Raw genomic sequence first — 7629 nt, forward strand, 5'->3', positions numbered from 1 at the left:
TCCATCTCCATTTATAGCTATCCGTGCATAAAACACTTGGTGTGTTTAGCTAATGTCTTAGAATAGAAGCTGAATGAGTGTTTTCAATTTTTTTCTTTCCTTAACAGACAGTGATTTTCCAGACCAAGAATTCTACCGTGGAGGAAGTCAGGAGTTCATCTTTGTATCCGCTTCATTTAAAGGGATTGAACACATTTACTCAATTGTAATATCCACCTATGACTCACCTTTACTTTGTGTGTGTGTGTGTGTGTGTGTGTGTGCATGCACACACACTCATATGCATCTAGTTAACTTCAAGACTAAGATCTTTGATTCATTTATGGTTTTCAGTTTTAAAACAGTAGCTGCTCAAATATAATTTCTCTTTTAAAATTAAACAAGTTTAAACATCTATCAGCATGTGTAGTATTTTTTACTTGTTTTTGGCAAAAGAGATGATTTCTTCTCTATTATTCTAATGAACAGTATAAAGAACAGAATACTCTTTTTTTTTTTTTGCATCTTGGTGATCACATTTATTGAAAGGGTTGGAAAAAAATTAAAATGTCCTTTAGCTTAAGAATTTTTTAGTTATCCACAAATCAACTCGTTTCAGGAGTGGAAGAATCCTTGGTCATTTCTTAATATCAAAATTTACGCAGGTTTCTCTTTTGAATGTCTTCTACATTTAAAGAGGCAATCATACAAAAGCTCCTATATTCCATACATGATAAATTCTTTGTTTCAGCCAACTCTTAAAGGAGGGCAACTAGTACATCACCATCTCCCCGGACAAAAAGCATTGGAATATTCCGTTTTGTTGATTTATATATCTCTTCGTATGTTTCCTCATCAATTTCTATAGTAGTCACAGTTTCTTCCACATCTCCCAATATCATATTTAAATGCTGATCATAAGCATGTAATCTGCCTCGAAGCTCTCTGTCATTTCTCATTTTCACATAAATTCGCTCATCCAGGCTGAGCCTGATGAGATCCAGGGGCTCTTCTACGGTGTTGGTAGTTTGTTGCTGGTCCATGTCGTCCGCCATGTTTCAAACCCTGGGCCTTTTCCCCGAACAGAATACTTTTCTAAGGGAAGTAGTTGACAAGAATTACATGTTTGTGTGTGAAGAGAGCTATTTCTTTGATAACATGCTTTTTTTTTTTTTAATCAGTCTATACTAACAAAAATTAAGTGGAGAGGACAGGAAGTAAGAGGGGTATGGAGAATGGGACAGAGAAAGTGTTTTAAAATATAATGTATTTAGTAGAAAACTTGAGATATAGTAGGACCAATAGATTAGAAAATTACTGTCCTAGTTTGTTGTTCTCAGTTCCCAAGAGGTAAGAACACACCAGGCCATGGGGGCGCCCACAAACGGAAGTACCACCATCAGGTAGGAGATGGAAGGAGAGGGAAAACTGGGCAAGAGCCTTTATTGTGGTTTCTTCAGGAGGATGTGCACAGCAGGATAGGCAGGTTTAGGAGTGGCTAGTTTGATTAATTTCAGTGTAGAGGGGCTGTCCTTCATTGTCTGGCATCTAGCCTAGGGTGACTTGGGTAGGTAAGTAGTGGCCCAGAGTGTGACAGCCTGATAGAGTGGGTGGTTGGGCTCTGGATGGGTTGATTTGTATTTGCAAAGTGCACGCTTGGGTGAGTTTTTTTTTTTTTTTTTAAAGATTTTATTCATCTATTTGACAGAGAACACAAGCAGGGGGAGCTGCAGGCAGAGGGAGAAGCAGGCTCCCCGCTGAGCATGGAGCCCAATGCAGGGCTTGATCCCAGGACCCTGGGATCATGGCCTGAGCCGAAGGCAGACGTTTAACTGACTGAGCCACCCAGGCGCCTGGTTGAATTGTTTTTTATCTCTAGGAATTGGCTACCTTTGGAAGGGGCAGTCCCTCCAGGGTCAGCGAGGCTCCAGACATCAAAACATCAGAATGTGGACAATAAAAGACATGGTTAATACAGAGAGAAAGAGAAAGAAGATTGGAGATGAATTAAGAAGAAAGACACACAAAATACTCTTGAGCCTAAAATGATGTTTTAGAAATTTGATATCATAGTATAGATGAAGAAACCAAGGTTTTCTCTGATGTATCCAGGTTTTGTGTAAGCATTCTTTCTGCTTGGCCTCCACAGAGCATTTTCAAGTTTTTACTATAATAATGCTTATCATAGTGCTTCAGTTGAATTACTTTTTGGATATCTGTTTCCTCCACAGAACTAAGAAGCCCTGAAAGTCAGTACTTTATCATCTCTTCTATGTACCAGTTCTAGCACATTCCACATATTTACAAATCTTTGAAGAAGGAAGGGAACAGAAGACAAGAAAAATGGAAAGGAAGAAGGAAAGTGCTAGGGTTTCAAGGACTGCTGTGGTAAGAAGGGGATTTGAATACTCATGTTACAAATTTTTTTTAAGATTTTTAGTTTATTTATTTGAGAGAGAGAGAGAATGAGCATGTGGTCGGGGGTGCGGGAGAGGCAGAGGAAGAAACAGACTCTCCACTGAGCAGGGAGCCTGATGTGGGTGGGGCTCAATCCCAGGACCCTGAGATCATGACCTGAGCTGAAGGCAGAGGCTTAAGTGACTGAGCCACCCAGGCACCCCTCATGTTACAAAATTGAAAAGAAAAAAAAGTAGGGGACTTGAGGCTAATCTCCAGGGAAACACCAATGACAGAATTATTTTGAGGGAGGAGGCTAGTGACATATGTCTTATGCAATAAAATACATAATTTAAGTCACTGGCACCATCCAGCTTGGTGTCACTGTGTCACTGCCCTAAGCTTATGATTGACCCACAGATTAACACCTCACTGTAATTGTTGGGGAATGGCAGAGTGGAAAATGAACATGAAAATGAACAGGAAAAGAAAGCCATCATGAGCCAAAATGCACATGTATAAGATGTAGGAATCATGATATTTAGGAATGAAAAATGAAGATGAAAAGCATAATCGTGTGTTGAGTTGCTATGCAATACTATGAAGAAAGAGGGGGGTGCCTGGGTGTCTCAGTTGGTTAAGCATCTGCCTTCAGCTCAGGTCATGATCCAGGGGGCCTGGCATCAAGCTCCCATTGGGCTCCTTGCTCAGCGGGGAGTCCGCTTCTTCCTCTCCCTCTGCCCCTACCCCCTGCTTGTGCGCACGCGTATGCACGCTCTCTCTCTCAAACAAGTAAATAAGTCTTTTTTTAAAAAAAGAAAGAGGGATTCAAAAGGGGGTGCCAATGAATCAACATAGATACCCATGTTTCTCACGGTATGAGAGAAGCCGGTGTGATGTGGCGCCCAGTGATTCAGGGAGAATTTAGCAGCAGAGTGGTAATATGAGGCTGACTTAATGTGGCAATATCTGCCAACATCAGGCAGAGTCTGACTGCAGTTTGAAAGAAAATACATATGAAGGGAAACTACTAAATTTGAAATTGAGTCATTTTAGAGGAGGCGGTCTCCCACTGTGAGAAGCTAAATATAGATGTTGACTGATTAGGCATTGTCAGATTTACCCACTTACCATCCCTTGAGTTCTTGCTATTTCAAGTTTCCTGGGATACTCCTCCAAGACCCCTGCAGGAGCTTCTGTGGGATCAGTAATAATTGTTAGAACACCAAATGGACCTTAAACCAAAGGCAATGTGAAACCAATAAAAAGCTGTTTGTGAAAACATAGGAAACAGAACTCATATTCTTTCCCGGTCAGGTGTTGGATTTACTGGTTCTTCTAGCTTCTGATCTCTGTGGTATATAATCAATTATTGATAATCTAAGTCAATGGTTGCAAATAGGTTTAAATTTGCCTGCCAACTCCAATGGCTTAGTAGTAGAAGCTGACTGGAGCCTTGTATTAAATAATTCTGAGAACACATCTCAGCTGAATAGTAAAGAATGCAGGGCTCAATTAGCAATGCCTGCCATGGACAGAGCCATTTGTGGTAAGTATTTATCATCCCATTCCAGATACCCTCCCCTATTTATTGGGTAGTTTAAAATTATATTTTCAGGCCAAGAAATGGATATAATAGTTTCTCATACAATTCCTATGAGAGGTATAACTCCATTTGATAATAGTAAAATAAAATATGTTAAATTTGCCCAGAATTCTTTATATATATTTTAAATAACAGATTTAAAGGATCTATGAGTTACATGAAAAATACTAAAAGGTCACTGTAGCCCCACTTAAGACCTAAAAATCCACCTAGGCAACCACATAATCTGTAATCATGATTTTGTTGCCCCTCATCCTTCTGCCTTATTCCAGTGACACAAAATGTTCAAATCAATTCTGTACCAGTCTAAATCAGCCATTTAAAAAGGCCAATCATTTGTCATTTGTCAACATAGTCTATGTATGCTTTTCTGTATAAAATGAGATTTCAAAATATATTTTGGTCTTTTTCTAAATCACTTAAACTCCCATTTGTTTTCATTCCTTCAGCTTTTATCCTTGAAGGTATCAGGTAAAGTAGGAGTCTCTAGAGTCTGTAAAAGTGGAACAAAACAAACATCTAATCAACCAACCAAGTAAACCAGTACATAGCCCAAACCAGTCTACTGTTACTTAATATTGGGTTCCTTTATAGCTCATGATGGTCAATTTGCAATGGATCACTGACCACCAATAACACTTTACTGGATTTAATTTCTGCCATTTCTTTTTTGTAGTTAGTAAAGGCTATTTTAGATAAAGCTTATTTCCCCAAAGTAGAGTATTTTGAGTACAGAACATATTCATAACTGTATGTGTTTTTATTCTTTTCTTACTGCTATGTATTTACTCTTTCTGATTTTACACCAAATTGCCTATTGGTCCCTTAGTATTCCTTTGCATATATTATAAATAAGTAATTAAAACTGAAATTGGGAACATGGGGGAAGTGGTAAAAGTAAAACAAGGAGTAGATCAATAAAACATTACTTTTTTTGGTGTTCTTTGCAAATATTAAAAAAAAAGTGACATTGAGTACAATATAACCCCTTTAGTAATGATTGGGTATCACCAGCTCCTTTTTGTACCTTTTCTCTACATTTACAGCGATAGGCAATCACTGTAGAATTTTTTGTGTGTGTTTCAATAGAAAACTGCACTATCTACAGTATATTCTTCCAGGTTATTAATTCTTGCTCTGTTCATTGTCTTTGAACTAGTTTTCAATTATTTATCAGGTATACAGGTAACTGAGAGGTAAAATATGTCCTGTTTGGTAGTGATTTTAATTATTTCCTCCCTTCTGGAAAACCCAGTTTTGTCCCCATTTGCAGTTCATCTCAACATTCCTTTACATCATATAATTTTGTGCTCTTTTAGCTTTTCTTTTGAACCAGTAATAACATCTGTTTTGTTCCCTCATATCAAATAAGTAAAGTAAAACCTTTTAACACATGATTATTTTTATATCTGCATGAATCATGATTTACCATTTTCTTAAACTAAGGGTAATAATTAAAGATAAGACAAGTCATTTTTGAAAGCAGTTTAGAAGTTTAAAAATTTTCAAATAGACTATTACTCCTTTTTGTCTTTCTCCTGCTCTTCTTCCCCTTCTTTATTAACAGAATCAGTTAGGTGGGACAGATGCGGCTTCTTAATGTAGTGACAATGTTAGAATCAAAGAGAATATTTTGTTTAAAGTGATAGCACTATAAATATTCAAAAAAATGTTAAGTCTCTGCTGATTTACTTCAGTAAACAAGGGATTTTTACATCATAAAGTTAACCATAATCTCCGTGATAGAGCAAAGCCGCTAAATTACCCTGACAGGCAAATGGTCTGCCAGCTTCCCATCTTGAGTCCCTTTCCAGACTTCCAGTGCCTGCTCATCTCTCTTGGGAGAGACTAAACAGATTTCTCTAAGACTAGAGAAAAAAAAAATTCTGGGTTTAATTTAAAATATTACTAGGGGAAAAAAAAGGGGGAATGCCTCTACAGAAGCCAAGAATGGACAAAAAGACATTATTTAACTTAACAAAAATACTCAGACAAGAAAAGGGCCTTGCTCTCTTTTTTGTCTCACATTTCTTCACAGGAGAAATACAAGATCATTCTTTCCATTTGAATTTCACAGTTCTGCTTCAATGGTGGGAAAACACCAGCAAGGTTTGTTTTGTTTTTGTTTTTTTTAAATAAGCTTTGCCACTCCTCCCCAAACCCCCCTTTAAGTGTGAGGGAACTAGGTAGTTCTGACTTTTCTCAAAGTTTGGTTTTTATTTTTCAGTTAATGTTGCTTTATGTAGCTACTTTTCATTGGACTCACTGTATTTGTTTTTACTTGTCCCTCCCCCATATCATTTTAATATGACAAAAATTAAGCTTGAACATTTTGATTTAACTAACCAATTCTTTTTTTAAAGTTATGTGTAGAAAACTACTTTTAAAGTTTATATTCATAATTAAATTTACCAAACATTATTGAACACGTTATGAATCATTTAAGGCCTGAGAACGTATCAGTGAAAGTTGCAAGGCCCTTAGAATGCATAAATCACTAAAAACAATTTCTACAAAAGATTGGAGCCACAAGGGGATTTGAATTTTTTTTTTCAGTTCTAATTATATTCAAGATTTCTTGATTTGTGACCCACAACCTCATAAAGTAGTATCTTCTTTAGGATAAAGAACCTTCTGATAAAAAAGAATGCTGGGGTTACTGTAAGTCTGACCCAGCAAAAAGAGAGCTCAGAAAAGTGATATTGGTGCCAGAGGATAATTTTCAGGAAAAGACAAAATCATGATTCATACAGATATAAAATATTGAACTCCTATGAGATGATATTTTACTCAGGTCACTAGGAAAATGTTTAAACTATTCAGTGGAAAAGTCAAAGGAGTGCACATTTACACAGAATAAAGGAATGTTGCAATAAATGGCAAATGGAATCAAAACCTCCATGAGATACCACCTCACACCAGTCAGAATGGCTAAAATTAACAAGTCGGGAAACGACAGATGCTGGCGGGGATGTGGAGAAAGGGGAACCCTCCTACACTGTTGGTGGGAATGCAAGCTGGTGCAGCCACTCTGGAAAACAGTATGGAGGTTCCTCAAACAGTTGAAAATAGAGCTACCATACAACCCAGCAATTGCACTACTGGGTATTTACCCCAAAGATACAAATGTAGGGATCCGAAGGGGTACGTGCACCCCAATGTTTATAGCAGCAATGTCCACAATAGCCAAACTGTGGAAAGAGCCAAGATACCCATCGACAGATGAATGGATAAAGAAGAGGTGGTATATATACACAATGGAATATTATGCAGCCATCAAAAGGAATGAGATCTTGCCATTTGCAACGACGTGGATGGAACTGGAGGGTATTATGCTGAGTGAAATAAGTCAATCAGAGAAAGACATGTATCATATGACTTCACTGATATGAGGAATTCTTAATCTCAGGAAACAAACTGAGTGTTGCTGGAGTGGTGGGGGGTGGGAGGGAGGGGGTGGCTGGGTGATAGACATTGGGGAGGGTATGTGCTACGGTGAGCGCTGTGAATTGTGCAAGACTGTTGAATCACAAGTCTGTACTTCTGAAACAAATAATGCAATATATGTTAAGAAAAAAAAAAGAAGATAGCGGGAGGGGAAGAATGAAGGGGAATAAGTCGGAGGGGGAGATGAACCATGAGAGACG

General features: G+C 37.8%; 1 pseudogene; it reads right to left on the reverse strand.

Moving 5' to 3' along the window:
* Nucleotides 1–552: 552 nt before the first annotated feature.
* On the reverse strand, nucleotides 553–1037 carry LOC112835226 (U6 snRNA-associated Sm-like protein LSm3 pseudogene; annotated as a pseudogene).
* Nucleotides 1038–7629: the final 6592 nt, after the last annotated feature.

Source organism: Callorhinus ursinus, unplaced genomic scaffold (genome assembly GCF_003265705.2).
Source record: "Callorhinus ursinus isolate GAN/ISIS: 27379988/994484 unplaced genomic scaffold, GSC_fseal_2.0 scaffold11, whole genome shotgun sequence".
Taxonomy (NCBI): domain Eukaryota; kingdom Metazoa; phylum Chordata; class Mammalia; order Carnivora; family Otariidae; genus Callorhinus; species Callorhinus ursinus.